This window comes from Canis lupus, chromosome 25 (genome assembly GCF_003254725.2).
Source record: "Canis lupus dingo isolate Sandy chromosome 25, ASM325472v2, whole genome shotgun sequence".
In the NCBI taxonomy this organism is placed as follows: domain Eukaryota; kingdom Metazoa; phylum Chordata; class Mammalia; order Carnivora; family Canidae; genus Canis; species Canis lupus.
Window position 1 is genome coordinate 13,405,036 of NC_064267.1, and position 19,577 is coordinate 13,424,612.

The following is a 19,577-nucleotide window of genomic DNA, read 5'->3' on the forward strand; positions in this document are numbered from 1 at the left end:
TTTGAATCACATTTGTATAACATTTGCACAGTATTCTTGATTTCGATGAATTCATATAATAGGTGTAATATACTGGTAATCTCAGGTTTCAAAATTATTGTGCAAAAATCAATATATCTCCTTATTTTCTGGACATCAATGTACTCTCTATTCTGATTCCCCTATGCATTAGGACTTAGTAGGAAATTCAACTGCAATTATTCTTGGGACTGTGCCTCAGGCTTATACTAATTTTCCAGGGTTTCACACAGTGCACGGCATCGGGGCACCCTCTTCTTCTGTCATCTTCCCACATTAAGTCACCACTAAAGCTAATGGTTTATTTTGGTCACTTCACGAGGTTTCTGTGCCAAGTGAAACTGGAACCTTTGTGGAGGTTGGAAATCCCCAGACCTATGAATGATTCTGGGTCACTAATTCTGATGTGTGGGAGGGTTTATTCCCTATACATCCAAATAATTCTCAGACACCATCTGGGTATCCTATAGTTCAACTCAATTCTGACGTTATCTACCTAAAGATAGCATCAGAGCCCAAAGGTTAAGGACTGAGTCTCACAAGTCTGCCCCTCATCCCCACAAACACACTTCAGATGCCAATCCCAGGTTCAGATTGTCACCTATGCTTCTGATCAACTGTTTATAAGTCAAAGGTTCCCATGACACCCTCCTTGGGTCCAATTAATTAGCTAGAGCAGCTCATAGAACTCGGGAAACCCATTTACTCATTAGATACCAATTATTTACAAAAGATATTAAATAATATGAAAGAATATGATTCAACAGCCAGATGAAGAGATACATAGGGCAAAGGTCACAAAGCAGCTTTTGGGGGTGCTTGGGTGGCTCAGTTGGTGGAGCATCTGTTTTGGGCTCAGGTCATGATCTTACAGTTATAGGATCGAGCCCCACATCAGGCTCTGCCCTTGGTGTGGAGCCTACTTCAGATTCTCTCTCCTGCTTTCTCTCTCCCTCTCTCTCAAATAAAAAAATCTTTAAACACACACACACACAACTAAAACAAAAGACAAAAAACAAACAAAAACAAAACAAAAAAAAAACAAACCCAAAGCAACTTCTGTCCCAGTGGAGTTTGGGCCTACACAGTAATACATGGAAAATTCTGGTTCACCAACCCAGAAACTCCCTAAAACCCTTCCTTTTGGTTTTTTATGGAGGCTTCATTGCATAGGCCTTATTGATGAAATCATTGGCCATTGGTGATTGATCCAACCACTCCTTCATCTTCTCCAGAAAGGAGTGGGTGGGGCTCAAAGTTCCAACCCTCTATTTAGTGTTGGCTCCCCCTCCTAAGGTGCGTTCCAAAAGCTACCTTATTAACATAAACCCAGTTGCCTTAGAAAGGAACTTTTTAGGGATAAAAAGATAGCATTTCACCTTTATGCGTCTGAGGCATTTTCAGGAATTGATGACAAGAGACCAAATATAACAAAAGATGTTCTCATTGCTCTTATCACTCAGGAAATTCCAAGGGTGTTTGTTGCTGTGAGTGGACAAAGACCAAATATATATGAGAAATATGTTTTGGTCATTCAGATGACCATCTTGACCAAATATATATTCCTTATAAATCATAATGTTGCACCTGTGGTCTAACATCACCAGCAAAACCATTCCTCTCTTGGAACACATCATCATTCCAGTGCACACTGAGGGAATGAGGAGATAGCTTTCAAATTTCCCATGTAGTCTAAAGTCCTATTTCTCAAACCCATTCTAGTTAGTTTTTAAAAGCAAAAGCCAGGAATTCTTGAAGGCAAAACCCTCTTTTCTGTTCTTCTATCCAAATGTTTTTTTTTCTGAGGAAATAACCCCAAAGTCTAATAACTATTTGAATAGAGATAAGGCAATAAGAAAAACATTAGGGAGGGGGAGGAGAGGGAGAAAAACCTAACCAGTATCTCAAAAATGTATTCATGAGTGGAAAAACAAAATATGGCATATCCACACGATGGAATATCATCTGACTATAACAAGTAATGAAATACTGATACACACACAACATGGATGAAACTTAGAAACATTATGCTAAGTAAAAAAAAAAGCCAGTCGTTAAAGGCCACATATAGTATGATTCTATTGGGAAGTTCGTAAGCAGAACTATAGAAATATAAAGGAGATTAGTAATTGCTTAGGTCTACTGGGAAGATGAAGAGGGAAAGGGTTACTATCTAAAGGGTAACAGGGTTTCTTTTTGAGCTGATGAATATGTTCTAAAATTGACTGCAGTAATAGTTGCACGTATTTGTGAATATATTTTAAAAAGCCATTGAGTTGTATACTTTAAATGGATGAATTGGTGATTTAAATCTCAGTAAAGCTATTTTCAAAAATTATCCAGGAGAATTCTCCTTCTAATTATAATGTACTATAATGTACTTTGCCCTCCTGCTTAAAACTATTAGAAAACGATATGAAAAATGTATTTTCAGACATTGGACAAATGACAGCACAGGAACATAATCCCTAAGAGAAAAGAATTAAAGTAAGCCATACTGTTTCCCAGGCTTTCTTCCTAGAGGCACTTTCCAGACCATGGTACAGAAAAGTAGTACCCAAGCAAAGCACAGTACTCTCAGTGAATTGGGGAGACTAAGCTAAAAGTTTGGGGAGGCTGAGGCAGCTGATATTTGCTGGGTATAGTACTATTGAAAAAGAAACTGAATTCAGAAAGAGCTCTAGACATTTCCTTAGGGATATTACAGAGTGAACAGCTAGATGACAACCTATATATATGTGGAGTGAAACTCAGCAAAGTTGGGCAAAGACAACTACCAGAGACAGTTGCCTCTATTGTCCAGTTGTAGGGTGGACAATTCCCAGAACTTCACATGACACAATATTCAAGCAAATAGGGTGGAAGGGCTTGATGAATATTTGAGATATTCATAGAGACCCCAAAAGAGCCAGACCTGAATAATAAGGCTAAGCTAGCACTAGAGGAAGAACTACTCTAGACCTATAATCTTATTTTAACAAAGCTTATCTTAGCAAAGCTTGAAAAGAAGCACCCAAAGCATCAGGTGGATCCATAGTTAACTAAGCTGCCTGGAAGAAAAAACAACCAACCCATCTAAGAGAAGAAAACAAATCCAGACACTTCAGTATAATAGTAACAATGTTCAACATCTAGTATGAAATAAATAGATTTTCAAAGCAGGAAAACCTAATCCATAAGCAAAATAAAAGTCAATGGAATGATCCAGAACTGACAGAGATGATGGAATGAACAGACAAGAACTTTAAAACACTATTACAAATATGTTTAAGGATTTAGGACAACATGAACACAATGAGGGAAGAAATGAAAACCATAAACAAAGAAACAAATAAAACTTCTAGGGCTGAAAAAAACATAAACAATGAAAATGTTATTGAATCAGTTTAGCAGATCAGACACTGCAGAATAAAAAAATAAAAATAAAAACTTGAGCAAAGCAGTAGAAATGATCCAAACTGAAACACAAAGAAAAAGGCTGAACAAAAACTGAAAAGAGCATCAATTACCTGGGAGACAATACTAAACAATTTTATATGCATTCTTTAGAGTTACAGATAGAGAAAGTGATAGAAAAATAATCATTGAAGAAATAAAGGCAGTACATTTTTCAAGCTTGATCTGAGAAGCCAACCCATGGCAGGCTAAACACACACAAAGCATAATCAATTTGCTGCAAATCAAGGATAAGGAGAAAAATCTTTAAAGTAGCCAGACACACACTCTAAAGTTAAGGAAAAGCACATTGAAAATGACCACTGACTTTTCAGAAAAGCCAAAAGGAAATTTGCTGAAAAAAGAAAAACTATTGTCAAACTGGATTCTATAGCTAATGACAATATTGTTCAAAATGAAAGGGGAAGATAAGGCATTTTCAGACAAAAATTGAGACAGTTTACCACTAACAATCCTCAACTAAAAGAAGATGTATAAAAGGAATTTGGTTACACTGAAAGAACATGTTAAGAGATGGGGAATGTGATTTACAAAAATTTCAAAAAGGGTAATTCTTGGATGAATAAAAATTTTATTTTCTAATTTTTTTTTTTAAATTTTTATTTATTTATGATAGTCACACAGAGAGAAAGAGAGAGAGGCAGAGACACAGGCAGAGGGAGAAGCAGGCTCCACGCACCAGGAGCCCGATGTGGGATTCGATCCCGGGTCTCCAGGATCGCGCCCTGGGCCAAAGGCAGGCGCCAAACCGCTGCGCCACCCAGGGATCCCAAAAATTTTATTTTCTAATTAAAAATTTGTTTCTATTTAATGCAAAATTAGTAATAATGTATTGCAGGGTTTATAACATATGTAGAATAAAATATTTTGTCAACAGTAGCACAGAGAAAGAGAGGAAGTATACTATTATACAGTTTTTGTACTATATGTACATGATTTAATGTTATTTAAATGTAGTCTGTGGTGAATTTTAAAAGTATACTGTAAATTGTAGGAAACCACTAAATAAAATGGTATGTCTAATAAAACAGCTTATAGAAGATAAGGGAATACCAAAAATAATAAAGGGGAAGGCAAACCTTAAGAGACTCTTAAATATAGAGAACAAACTGAGGGTCACTGGAAGGGAGGTGGGTTGGGGGATGGGCTAAATGGGGGATGAGCATTAAGGAGAGCACCTACTGGGATGAGCACTGGGTGTTATATGTAAGTGATGAATCACTAAATTCTACTCCCGAAACCAAACCAAACCAAACCAAACCAAACCAAACCAAACCAAACCAAACCAAAATAATACAATATGTAAACTCACTTGAATTTAAAAACAAAAACAAAACAAAAAACAAAGTCATGAAAAGTGGGGAAAAAGAATAAAAGATAAATAGAAAGCTGGTAGATTTAAACCCAACTACACTGACGATTACATTATGGTTTAAATACTCTAAATAAAATCAAAGATTACCAGACTCAGTGAAAAAGCAAGATCAACAATCTGGTGTTGCCTGCACCCCGATGTTTCTAGCAGCAATGTCCACAATAGCCAAACTGTGGAAGGAGCCTCGGTGTCCATCGAAAGATGAATGGATAAAGAAGATGTGGTCTATGTATACAATGGAATATTCCTCAGCCATTAGAAACGACAAATACCCACCATTTGCTTCGAGGTGGATGGAACTGGAGGGTATTATGCTGAGTGAAATAAGTCAATCGGAGAAGGACAAACGTTATATGTTCTCATTCATTTGGGGAATATAAAAAATAGTGACAGGGAATAAAGGGGAAAGGAGAAAAATGAGTGGGAAATATCAGAAAGGGAGACAGAACATGAAAGACTCCTAACTCTGGGAAACGAACTAAGGGTGGTAGAAGGGGGAGGTGGGCGGGGGGTGGGGGTGATTGGGTGACAGGCACTGAGGTGGGCACTTGATGGGATGAACACTGGGTGTTATGCTATATGCTGGCAAATTGAACTCCAATAAAAAATTAAAAATTAAAAAAAAAACAATCTGGTGTTGGCAAGAAATGCACTTTAAATACAATATATAAGATGAAAAATTTCTAGAGGTTTGTTGAATATGAACATATTTAACACTGCTGAACTGTACACTTAAAAATGGTAAATTTGGGGCACCTGGATGGCTCAGCCAGTTGAGTGTCTGACTTTTGCCTCAGATCATGATCTTGGGGTCATGAGATTGAGCCCCACATCGGGCTCTGTGCTAAGCACAAAGCTTGCTTGGCATTTTCTCTTTCCCTATCCCTCTCTGCCCCCACCTACCCACCCCCACTCACACATTCTCTCTCTCAAAAAAAAAAAAAAAAAAAGTAAATTTAATGTTATGTGGGGTTTTTTTTTACCACAATAAGAAATACATATATTAAATAGTTTAAAAGGATAGAAACCACAGATAAACCATGGAAACACTAATAATAGAAAAGGTAGACTACCTACATTAATATCAGAAAATTTAGGGTTAAATTGACATTAATCAACCTTATCAAAAAAGTGTAACAATCCTACATGTATATGCACATAATTACAAGTCTTCAAGATACATAAATTAAAAACTGATAAAACTTAAAGGAGAAATACACAAATCCACAGTTATAGTTGAAAACTTCAACACTACTCTCAGTTATGGATAAAATAAGTAAAAAGTTAGGAAGAATATAGAGGATTTGAACAACACTACCAGTTAAAGTTGATCTAATTAAAGTTCATAGAACACTATTCACACCAACAATAGGACACATATTCTTTTCAAGTGCACATGGAATATTCACCAATATAAAATATATACTAAGTTGTAAAATAAGCCTCTATAAATTTAAAAGCTTGAAATTATATAGGATATATTCTCTGGACATAATGGTATTAAATTAGCAATCTCAGTTGAAAGACAGTTAAGCTAGCTGTAATACCCCTAGATATTTGGAGGTTAAATACACATTCGTATTACTTATTCATTAGTTAAACAAGAAATGAAAAAAAATATGTAGTTTTAATAAGATGATTGTTAAAAGACAACACATCAAAATTTTGTGCGAAGCAGCCTAAGCGGTGCTTAGAAGGAAACTTAGAGCTTTAAACTTAAACTTATAGCTTTTCTTATCTAGATAAATAAGATAGATAAGAAAAGTTCAAAATCATGAATGAAGTTTCCTAGGAAAAAAAGAGCAAATTAAATTTAAATTGAGGGATGCCTAGGTTGCTCAGCAGTTAAGCATCTGCCTTTGGCTCAGGGCATGATCCTGGGGGTCTGAGATCAAGTCCCGCATCAGGCTACTTGCAGGAAGCCTGCTTCTTCCTCTGCCTATGTCTCTGTGTCTCTTGTCTCTCATGAATAAATAAATAAAATCTTTAAATAAATAAATAAATAAATTTAAATTTATTAGAAAGTAGTTCAAATTGGGGATCCCTGGGTGGCTCAGCAGTTTAGTGCGCCTGCCTTTGGCCCAGGGCGTGATCCTGGAGTCCCAGAATCCAGTCCCACATCCGGCTCCCTGCGTGGAACCTGCTTCTCCCTCTGCCTATGTCTCTGCCTCTCTCTCTCTCTCTCTCTCTCTCAATCATGAATAAATAAAATCTTAAAAAAAACGAAGGTAGTTAAAATAGAAAATGGAAAAATGTACTATAAGTGCCTGACATTAAGATTTAGATTGACAAGGCATCCATTTCAAAAGACATTCATCTTGAGTAAGCATATTGTCAGCTACTAGCAAAACAACCAGAAAAAGAATTAGGCTGTCCATGAAGGTCCCTGTTTCAGAAAGCCCAGGTAACCTACACAACTGACTACTTGAGTGATTCCGCTTCTCACTTCCTGTGCTCTAATTCCCACTCTTATGCTTTATTTTATTTTATTTTATTTTATTTTCACTCTTATGCTTTAAATTAGTCAACAAAGACTGAACCTTCTGGGACACCTGGGTGGCTCAGTGGTTGAGTGTCTGCCTTTGACTCAGGGCGTGATCCTGGAGTCCCTGGATCGAGTCCCACATTGAGCTCCTTGCATGGAGACTGCTTCTCCCTCTGCCTGTGTCTCTGCCTCTCTGTGTATGTCTCTCATGAATAAATAAATAAAATCTTAAAAAAAAAAAAAAAAAAAAAGACCAAACCTTCAAAAACTAGACAAGCCACCTAGAGCATCAGGTCTTTTACCTTTGTCTATCTCTAACCCTCTCTTAACATGACTGCAATGTATAGCCCTCAGCCATGATGTGTGCCCTCTAGGACTTGTGAGTCATAAATCTTGTTCCTCAAAGTTCCCTGATGGTTTTTGCTGTTGTGCATCCCACATCACAATAAGAACCCAAGGGCTGATCCAGCCACAATACTGGCCGGATTGGGGAAATATCTGTGGGGGTCACTGTGAGTCTTCCAGGCCAGGCAAGTGCCTCAGGCATTCCTAGCTGATAGCATCACTACCAATAGGCCGGACACAACAAGAAAACAATAGAAAAAATAAATCAAACTAAAAACCTAGATCATTGGAAACGTCAATAAAATTAATGTATGTCTAGATCAATCAAGAAAAGAAAGTGAAAACACTAATTATCAGTATCAGGAATGAAGGAGGGAACATCAATACAGATCCTACAAACTTTATAATAAAGAAATAGTATTGGGATCCCTGGGTGGCGCAGCGGTTTAGGCGCCTGCCTTTGGCCCAGGGCGCTATCCTGGAGACCCAGGATCGAATCCCACGTCGGGCTCCTGGTTCATGGAGCCTGCTTCTCCCTCTGCCTGTGTCTCTGCCTCTCTCTCTCTCTCTATGTGACTATCAAAAAAAATAAAAATAAAAATAAAAAAAATAAAAAAATAATAAAAAAAAAGAAATAGTATTAACAACATTAAGCTGGTAAATCTGAAAACCTAGATGAATTGGATAAATTCTTGAATAAAACATTACCAAAACTCGCACAAAAGAAACAAAAATCCTAATAGTCTTTCACCTATTAAAGAACTTGAAATTGAATATATAGTTTGAAATCTTCGCCTATAGAAAATTTCAAATCCAAGCAGTTTTATTGATGAAATATATAAAATATTTAAGGAAAAATATCAATTCTACCCAAACCCTTTCCAAAAATAAAAGAGAAGGGGCACCTGAGTGGCCCAGTCAGTTAAGCATCTGCTTTCGGCTTAGGTTGTGATCTCAGGGTCCTGGATTGAGCCCCACATCTGGATCCCTGCTCAGTGTGGAGTCTGTTTCTGCCCCTCTCCACCACTCATGCTCTCTCTTAATCTCTCAAATACATAGAATCTTTAAAAAAATAAAAATAAAAGAGAAAGGAACATTTCCCAACTTATTTTATGAGGACAGTATTTTCCTGATGCTCAAACCAAAGAAAGACATTATAATAAAACTATAGGCTATTATCCCTCAAGATTATAAATACAAAAATCCTTGACAAAATATTTACAGATTAAATTCAGCAATATATAAAAAGTATAATACATCACGAGCAACTGAAATTTAATCCAGTAAGGCAAACTTGAAAATCAATACTCTAGTTCATCATTTTAACAGACTCAAGGAGAAAAAGCATATGAACATCTAAAAATGCAGAAAAGGCTGTTAACAAAATTCAAGAACATTTGTGACCCCCTCAAACTCTAAAGAAACAAAGAAAAAAAAACCTTCTCAAAATGATTGAGTGTCTATAAAAACCTCACAGCTAACATATTATTATTTTTTTAAAGATTTTCTTTATTTATTCATGAGAGACACAGAGAGAGAGAGAGAGAGGCAGAGACACAGGCAGAGGGAAAAGCAGGCTCCATGCAGGGAGCCTGATGTGGGGCTCAATCCCAGGACTCCAGGATCAGGTCCTGGGCTGAAGACAGGCGCTAAACCGCTGAGCCACTGGGATTCCAATTTGCACACTTTAAAAGGGTGAGTTTTATGGTATGTGAATTATATCTCAATAAACCTAAGTTTTAAAAAAGCACTTACTAAAATTTAATAAGGGAATTCAGAAAATTTGAAGCTACAGGGTCCATATACAAAAATCAATTGTATTTTTACAGTAGCAATAATTAGAAAATGAAATTTATTTTAAGATAACATATTACAATAGCACCAAATGACAGGAAATAAATAGAAATCTAAAAAATGTGCAAGATCTGTATGCTGAAAGTTTTAAAGATGCTCATGAGAAAATATTAAGAAGACAATAAATGAAGAAATATATCCTGTTCACAGATTGGAAAGCTTACTACTGTTAAGATGTTAATCACCCCAACTCATCAACAGATTCGACACAATCTGAATCAAAATAATAAATAACAATACCACTTACAATCAAGATTTATCTTTAGGAATAAATTCTACAAAGTGCTACTGAATATTGCGTATTATATTGCTAAGAGAATTTCGAGATGATCTAAATAGATATATCATGTTTATGAACTGGGTAATTCTTATTAAAAATCATTAAGATATCATTTCTTTCCAAATTTATCTATAGGCACTATAATTCTAAATAATACTCCAGCTGGCTTTTTCTAGGAAAAGTTGATGGCTAATTCTAAAATTTTTGTGGACTATCAAAGACTCAGAACAGTGAAAAAATTTGGGGAAAAAAGAATAAATCTGGAGAACGTACATGACCTAATTTCAAGACTTATTCTAAAGAAAATACAGTAATCAAATATAGATAGTGTATATGGTTAGATGTATAGGATCGATGGAACAGAAGAGTCCAAATATAGACCCACATATATATATATAAGGTCAATTGAAATTAGACAAACATTTTGAGGTACTGCCATACAAAAAAATGAGTGAAACTTTAAGGATAACCTTTATTTTTTTTTAATTTATTTTTTATTGGTGTTCAATTTACTAACATACAGAATAACCCCCAGTGCCCGTCACCCATTCACTCCCACCCCCCGCCCTCCTCCCCTTCTACCACCCCTAGTTCGTTTCTCAGAGTTAGCAGTCTTTACGTTCTGTCTCCCTTTCTGATATTTCCCACACATTTCTTCTCCCTTCCCTTATATTCCCTTTCACTATTATTTATATTCCCCAAATGAATGAGAACATATAATGTTTGTCCTTCTCCGACTGACTTACTTCACTCAGCATAATACCCTCCAGTTCCATCCACGTTGAAGCAAATGGTGGGTATTTGTCATTTCTAATAGCTGAGTAATATTCCATTGTATACATAAACCACATCTTCTTCATCCATTCATCTTTCGTTGGACACCGAGGCTCCTTCCACAGTTTGGCTATCGTGGCCATTGCTGCTATAAACATCGGGGTGCAGGTGTCCCGGCATTTCATTGCATTTGTATCTTTGGGGTAAATCCCCAACAGTGCAATTGCTGGGTCGTAGGGCAGGTCTATTTTTAACTCTTTGAGGAACCTCCACACAGTTTTCCAGAGTGGCTGCACCAGTTCACATTCCCACCAACAGTGTAAGAGGGTTCCCTTTTCTCCGCATCCTCTCCAACATTTGTTGTTTCCTGCCTTGTTAATTTGCCCCAAACTCTCCCTCTTCGCCGATGACATGATACTCTACATAGAAAACCCAAAAGTCTCCACCCCAAGATTGCTAGAACTCATACAGCAATTCGGTAGCGTGGCAGGATACAAAATCAATGCCCAGAAATCAGTGGCATTTCTATACACTAACAATGAGACTGAAGAAAGAGAAATTAAGGAGTCAATCCCATTTACAATTGCACCCAAAAGCATAAGATACCTAGGAATAAACCTAACCAAAGATGTAAAGGATCTATACCCTCAAAACTATAGAACACTTCTGAAAGAAATTGAGGAAGACACAAAGAGATGGAAAAATATTCCATGCTCATGGATTGGCAGAATTAATATTGTGAAAATGTCAATGTTACCCAGGGCAATATACACGTTTAATGCAATCCCTATCAAAATACCATGGACTTTCTTCAGAGAGTTAGAACAAATTATTTTAAGATTTGTGTGGAATCAGAAAAGACCCCGAATAGCCAGGGGAATTTTAAAAAAGAAAACCATAGCTGGGGGCATCACAATGCCAGATTTCAGGTTGTACTACAAAGCTGTGGTAATCAAGACAGTGTGGTCCTGGCACAAAAACAGACACATAGATCAATGGAACAGAATAGAGAACCCAGAAGTGGACCCTGAACTTTATGGTCAACTAATATTCGATAAAGGAGGAAAGACTATCCACTGGAAGAAAGACAGTCTCTTCAATAAATGGTGCTGGGAAAATTGGACATCCACATGCAGAAGAATGAAACTAGACCACTCTCTTGCCCCATACACAAAGATAAACTCAAAATGGATGAAAGATCTAAATGTGAGACAAGATTCCATCAAAATCCTAGAGAAGAACACAGGCAACACCCTTTTTGAACTCGGCCACAGTAACTTCTTGCAAGATACATCCACGAAGGCAAAAGAAACAAAAGCAAAATGAACTATTGGGACTTCATCAAGATAAGAAGCTTTTGCACAGCAAAGGATACAGTCAACAAAACTCAAAGACAACCTACAGAATGGGAGAAGATATTTGCAAATGACATATCAGATAAAGGGCTAGTTTCCAAGATCTATAAAGAACTTATTAAACTCAACAGCAAAGAAACAAACAATCCAATCATGAAATGGGCAAAAGACATGAAGAGAAATCTCACAGAGGAAGACATAGACATGGCCAACATTCACATGAGAAAATGCTCTGCATCACTTGCCATCAAGGATAACCTTTAAATGTTTTCAGTAAATCTTGCGGAGACAACTGAATACCCATATGTAAAAAAAATTGAACTTCAACCTCTGCCTCATCAAATGTGAAATTAATTTGAAAAGGTAGACAGACGTAAAGGCCAAAGGCTGATCTACAAAATTTCTAGAAGAAATTTTAAGAAGGAAGAACACATGATTTATAGTAATATTTGCAATTAACAAGGAAAAGATACCTTAAACTCTTCAAGAAAATTAGATTCGGATTTGAAGAGACACCAGAGGAAAGCAGAGAAATGAAATGAATGAGTAAGGCTGAAGAAATTTTCCCTCCTTTTCACCCTATCCTAGAAAAAAAGAGTTTGGTCTATTGGTTGGTTTTAATGCTAAATTATTATTATTATTATTATTTTTTATGATAGTCACAGAGAGAGAGAGAGAGAGAGGCAGAGACACAGGCAGAGGGAGAAGCAGGCTCCATGCACCGGGAGCCTGATGTGGGATTCGATCCCAGGTCTCCAGGATCACGCCCTGGGCCAAAGGCAGGCGCCAAGCCGCTGCGCCACCCAGGGATCCCTTAATGCTAAATTATTAAGAGCAGTTGGGTCAAGCAAAGTGCTGATCATTTAGAAACACCTGTTAACTCTTTTGTGGAGAAATTATAATATATTCATGGTCAACCCCATAAATCAACATGTTAGTATTCATATTCTGGAGCTGTCTGTGAGCATATTTATGGGAGAAAACAAAATTGTAACAAAGATCTTAAAAGTCTACTTTTGACGATATTTTTAGCACTGTAAATATTTTATTTTGCTTGTGGATCCAAACCATTTGAAAATTGAGCCAAAATTCAATTCTTTTTCAAATACTCGGCTATTTTCAGAACTTGATTCTGACCAAGATAAATCCATAAATCAAACTTTTGATAATCCTTACTGCAGTTCATTTTTCCTTCCTTATTTTCTTTTTTTTTTTTTAAATGATCTTTCCTTCCTTATTTTCAAGGGTTGTACCCACCTGTTAGAGTGAGTTCCAGCACCTGCTGTGATGAAATTCCATAGTCACTGGGCCAATAAAAAGCTAAAGACTGATTTTGTGTCTATTTTTCCTCCACAACATTTGATTGATGTCATTTTCTGACAAGGTCTTATTTCCTATTAATGCAAAATGAAAACAAATTTGTGGGAGACCATAAATTAAAAGGCAAATTAAAGTTGGTTATAAGATTTATAACAGTTATGATAAACAATTAGAAAAGAAATACCTAATAGATAAAAGGGAGGGGGACAAAGAACCATTTACAGATGCAGGAAGACACAAAAATGACCCTTAAAAATGAAAAATTTAAAAAAAAAAAAAAAAGAAAAATTAAAAAGTTAACTTCACTTGTAATCAATGGGAAAACAAGTGAGAAAGACTGAGCTACTACTTTTCATCTAACTAGAAATGGCTGGGAAAGGAAAACCAGTGTTTGTGAGTGTGGTAAACCAAATCCTTTTATTGACTGCTCATGAAACATTCAGCAGAGCAAAATGTCTAAATATATCAGAACTTTCAAAGATGTACTTTCCCTTTTAACAATTTAATGTTAGACGTTTATTCTGAGCATATAGCCTAAGTTGCAGGTAAAAATCCAAGTACGAGGATGTTCAGTTGAAAATATTGTAAAGAAACAGAAACTGGAGAAAGATCTAATTCCCACAATAGATCCCTGGTTTAAAAATTTTATATAATCTTATTTTAAATACTCAGAAATCTTTCAAAATCATGTTATAAAAGAATGCTTACCCACATGAGAAGGTGTTCATACTTTATAAGGTAGGGGAAGAAAATAAGCTTCCAAATAGCATGTTTACTATGATCCTGTTTATATGTATGTAAGTATACATACACATCTATAGGTACATCTGACAAAACTGGAATCATAATGCCCCATATGTTAACTTTGAAATGTTAGCAATAATTATCTTTGGGATGTTGAAAATACAAGCAAATCTTGCATTGTCCATTATTTCTACACGTTCAATGTGATTCACGTTAGTAAGACATTTTATTTTTTTTATTTTATTTTTTTTTAGTAAGACATTTTAATATGAGCATTTCAGTATTGGTGTGTAACTATAGTTCTTATATATATAATATATATACACACACATATGCCATGAAAAGAATGAAATCTTGCCATTTGCAATGATGTGAATGGAGCTAAATATTATTAAGCTAAGCAAAGAAGTCAGTCAAAGAAAGACAAATACCATGTGATTTCATTCATATGTGGAATTTAAGAAACAAAACAAACAAGCAAAGGAAAAAGAGAGAGGAAGAGACAAACCAAGAAACAGACTCTTAACTATAGAGAACTGATGGTCACCAGAGGGGAGGTGGGTAAGGCAATAGATTAAACAGGTGATGAGGATTAAGGAACGCACTTGTGACAAGCACCAAGTGTTGTTTGGAAGTATTGAATCACTAAACTCTACACCTGAAGTTAATATTACACTATATATTAACTAACTGGAATTTAAATAAAAACTTTAAAAAATTGACAAGAAAGAGGGGTTATTTTTAATTGAAGAAGAAATCATGTTTTTTAGAGGGGTGTAAATGCTCCCACCTATCATAAATTTTATGACATTGTGTCAAATGATACATTAAGTAGTGATCATTATGAAAAATGCAAAACTACTTGTTTGCCATCTGGAATGGCATTATTTTTATATAAGTGGCTACCATATCAGTCCCTTTTGTATTTCTACAAATTACTTTTGGAAAAAAGATTATTTTACTCAAAACTTACTGAATTTTATAGGTGATTAAAAAAAGACCAATCTCATAAAAAAGTCCTGGGGGTATAATGTACAACATGATATACTTAACATTATATATATTTAAAAGTTGCTAAGAGAGTAGATCTTAAGAGTTCTTATCCCACACAAAAAAATTGTAGCCATGTAGTGATGGATATTAACTAGATCAATAAGTCACAATAATGGTGATCATTCTACAATATATATAAATATTGAGTCATTACGTTGTACACTTGAAACTAATACGTTATGTCAATTATGTCTCAACTTTGAAAAAGGAATAGGATTAAGAAGTCTCCAGTTAAAAAAAAAAGAAGTCTCCAGTTATTTGAATATCTATATTTTCACATTACAGAAAAGTTTATTGGACTTCCAAGTTGAAAATAAGAACAACCTTACTCTAACCAGTTTATGCCTCTAAAACAGAATTATAAACTTAGACCCAGAAAGGACACCCTGATAAGTCAACTTAGTCACTATTTTATTTGTTTGCCATTGGATGAAACAACACCAAAACCTGCTTAGAAAAAAGGAGTTATCTCCCATTTTTATGTGTCCTTTATCTTTAGAAAATTGTAATTTTTCTTTGTTAAGGAGAACAAGTGGAGTGTAAACTCCCTTGCTGAGCCAGGTAGGGAAACTGCTCAGATGCTGGTTCACCTGACCTTGACTTTCCAAATCTGCCCTGGGCATGAGCAACAGGGACTCCTCGAAGCCCATGCATCTGCAATGCATCCAGGAGGGGACCACCCCCGTTAGGGATATCAATCTTTTCTGCTAACCAGAGGTCCATGTCTGTAGCCATGGCCATGGGAGTCCCCTACTCATGGACCTCGGGTGAGTGTTTGAAATGTGGAGTAAAAATGGAGAAGAAAAGAAGAAAGGGAATTACATTTGCACAAATGGTAGGATGACCAACTATCCCAGTTTACCTGAGGGGTTTTTCCTTGGGAGAGTTTTGGGGGAAGTAGGATGAAGTGGTCATCCAAAGTTTGACTGCTAAAGAGACAGGACTCAACATGACAATGCATTCCCATTTACAATTTATTGCAGGAAAAGGATATAGTCTAGCAACAGCAGTAAAGTAAGCTGATACATGAGGGTCAGAGGCTACCCCATAGCAATAGGGCCACCGAGGTCAGGCACCTGCTCCCAGAATCCTCCCTCTATGAGGGCCCACACAGACCCCTTTCTCTATCTCAGATCAAGAACCACTGACTTGTGCATGGAATTCCTCAGAACCAGAGTCCAAAATGTAATCTCAGCTGTTCCTTATATCCTCCAGGCATTTTCTTGTTAGATAACCAATCTAGATGGCAAGGCTCTCTAGGGACAAGGAGACCTCATTGGGACAAGGTGTAGATCATCATTCTTACTGTTATCGATAAACAATGCTGACAAGTTGGTACCAACTTAGCAGACCCATAGTTACAAAGAAACGCTATCACTCGGTACATTACATACACTGACCAGCGGTTAATGCCCTGCATGGACTTTAGTAACACAGATCAGGTCAAGTTCCAGGTCTGCTGGAGTTAACCCTCACTGCTCATATTAGATCAACAAGACCAGAGGCTTAAAATAGAACGGTACGTGCTTTAATCATAAGTCTTTTGGCTTTTCCTGTCAAAGGAAGCTTCCATTTGGCCTCTGCTTGGACTCTTGCTTCCTTACTGAAATCTCAGCCCAGTTTCTGTCTTTATTTCTTATTTCCAACATAGCTTTCTTGTTTTCCTAGCCTTTTTATTCCTCAGCATGCTGCACAAACTAAAAATTCTTTATATTTTACTTTGTAAAGCAATTTGATTCACTTTGCTCTACTCCAAGTTCTCACAAGCAGTGTCCCACCTCTTCATCCTCCTCCTCCTCTTCACATTATAATTACTATAACATCAACAGGAATGGCAGTAGCAATGCTTACTATAGGCCTTATTCTGCCCCAGGCCCTGAGCTCCTTACACATATTTTCATACTTAATCACCACAACAGTGTTACAAAGTAGGTAGTATTAATATCCCCATTTTACAAACAAAGAAAGTAAAACAAAGAAGTTCAGTCATTTTCCCAAGTTCACTCAAGTTGGACTTGGAAGTCAGAATTCCAAGCTGTGCTTTACACATTTCACTGTACTCTCCAAAATGGCCCATCAGGCTATTTCACAAGCACTTCTCTCCAGAGGCATCCTGCCACTTGTAAATAGTATTTTGGAAAATCAACAGCATAGAATACAAAGTTGGTATATATATATATATATATATATATATATATATATATATATATACACATAGATGTATATATATATAATCACTTCAAAAAATATAGAAAAACATTGCAAAAGAAAACAGTTTTTTAAACAAAAAAACTGGTAATTATATATTCAGATATTTTTGAGAAAACATCCATAAAACAAGGAAAGAGTGGCATGAAAAGGACAAATCAAAGAACATGAAAGGGTCCTTAACAATTAAAAATATTGCTAACATAAAATACATTCCTCCAAGAGGGGGTTTGGAGGATAAAGTTTGGGCAAGTTCCTAGGATGTAGAGAAAAAGGAAGAAACAAACTATGAAAGAAGAGAAAGGAAATATAGAGAATCAATATGGAATGTCCAACATCCAACTAAGAGGAGTACAAGAAGGGGGAGGGAGGACAATGAAGATAGCAATCTAGGGAGAGCATCTGGAAGAGTATCAAAGCTGAAGAAAGGCACAGTCTTCACAGAAAACAACTTAATAGGGACCAAGATGAAAGAGAAAAAAAGACAGTTGTATACACTACCTCACCCACCAAAAGATAAAGAAAAGATGCTGAAAGCACCCAGAGAGGAAAAAGAGGTCATCCAGAAATAACTGTTAGAATGGCACCATCATGTGACCTAGGCTAGTTAACTTCATCTCTCTGTGCCTCAGTCTCCTGATTTGTAAAAGGAGGATAAAATAGTATCTACCTCCAAAGAGTGTTGTGAATATTAGCATGAATTTTGGGAAGATGACCAAGTAGAAGGATCCTCCCCCCATTCCATGAACAATACCAAAATAATAGCTACAAATAGGTGACTAACTCTGAAGACTGTCAAAACAGACCTTCCGCAGCTAATCATAGAGAGAGGAGCACATCCCAAAGGGTAGGAGGGGCAGGGACATGGGTGGGACTTAACCCCCCTCCGGCCCCCGGGAGACTAAACAGAAATGGGAGGGACATTACAAGCATGAAGATTTGAGAGTGCGGGTCTCAGCACTGGACACCTGCACTGGAAAGACAGGTCCCCATAACGTCTGGCTTTGAAAACACCAAGACTTAACTCAGGGAGATTTTAAATCAGCAGGGCTTAACTCTGGGTATTGTAATATCAGTGGGCTTAACTCTGGGAAAGCCAGAGGGCAACAGGAAATGGAATCCCAACCCTGAAAGAGCCAGGATACTAAATAACTCAGCCTGAGACACAGCACAGAAGCACTAGTTTAAAAATGCCTGGAGTATACATGAAAGATTTATTGAACATGTGCTGGAGAGGCAAGTAATCTTATAACATCTATGGGATATTGCTCCAGAAGCAAACGTGCTAGTGAGTGCCATTTCTCTTCCCCACCTCCCAGCCTAGGTAGCTGGACATCTGTGGGAGACAACACTGTGCTCTCCATCTACCCTGCTAGCACTACGTGCCTGCCAGACTTTCCCCTATGGACCTGCTCCATCATTCCCACCGGACTCCAGATGTGTCCTTCCAAAACAGCTTCTGCCCTGCCACACCCTGCAAGAGCCACTGCCAGAACGAGTGCCTCTCCAAAGAGACTCCTGCCTTAAGATGGGGGAGGGATACAACCCCACATGCCAGCATGCCTGCAGTTTCCGCAACTAGGCCTCTTGGCTGGCTATCCAAGGGGTGAGCCTTGACCTTCAGTGCACTGGCAGCTATGGCAGAGAGGCTAATTGCAGACAGCTAGGCTGACCAGATTGAGGACTAGTAATGAAATTAAATCAGTAATCAAAAACCTCCCAAGAAACAAAAGTCTGGAACCAGATAGCTTCAGAAGTGGATTCTACCAAACATTTAAAGAAGAATTAATACCTATTCTTCTCAAACTATTCCAAATAGAAGAGGAAGAAAACTCCCAAATTCATTATATAAGGCCAGCATTACTCTGATGCCAAAAGGGGATAAAAACCCTACAAAAAATAAAAGATACAGGCCAATAGCTCTGATGAACATGGATGCAAAAATCCTCAACATAATATTAGCAAACTGAATTCAACAATGCCTAAAAAAAAACAAAAACAAAAAACAAAAAAGCAAACAAAAACCATTCACCATAATCAAGTGGGATTTATACCAGGGATGGAAAAGTGGTTTAACATTCACAAATCAACATGATACATCACATTAAGAAGAGAAGGAATAAAAACTGATCATCTCAATAGATGTAGATAAAACACTAAAATATTCAATATCCATTCATGATAAAGGCTCTCAACAAAGTGAGGTTAGAGAGAATATAGCTCAACATAATAAGCCATATGGGGAAACCCCATAATTAACATACTCAGTGGTGAAAAATTGGAAGCTTTTCTTCTATGATCAGGAATAAG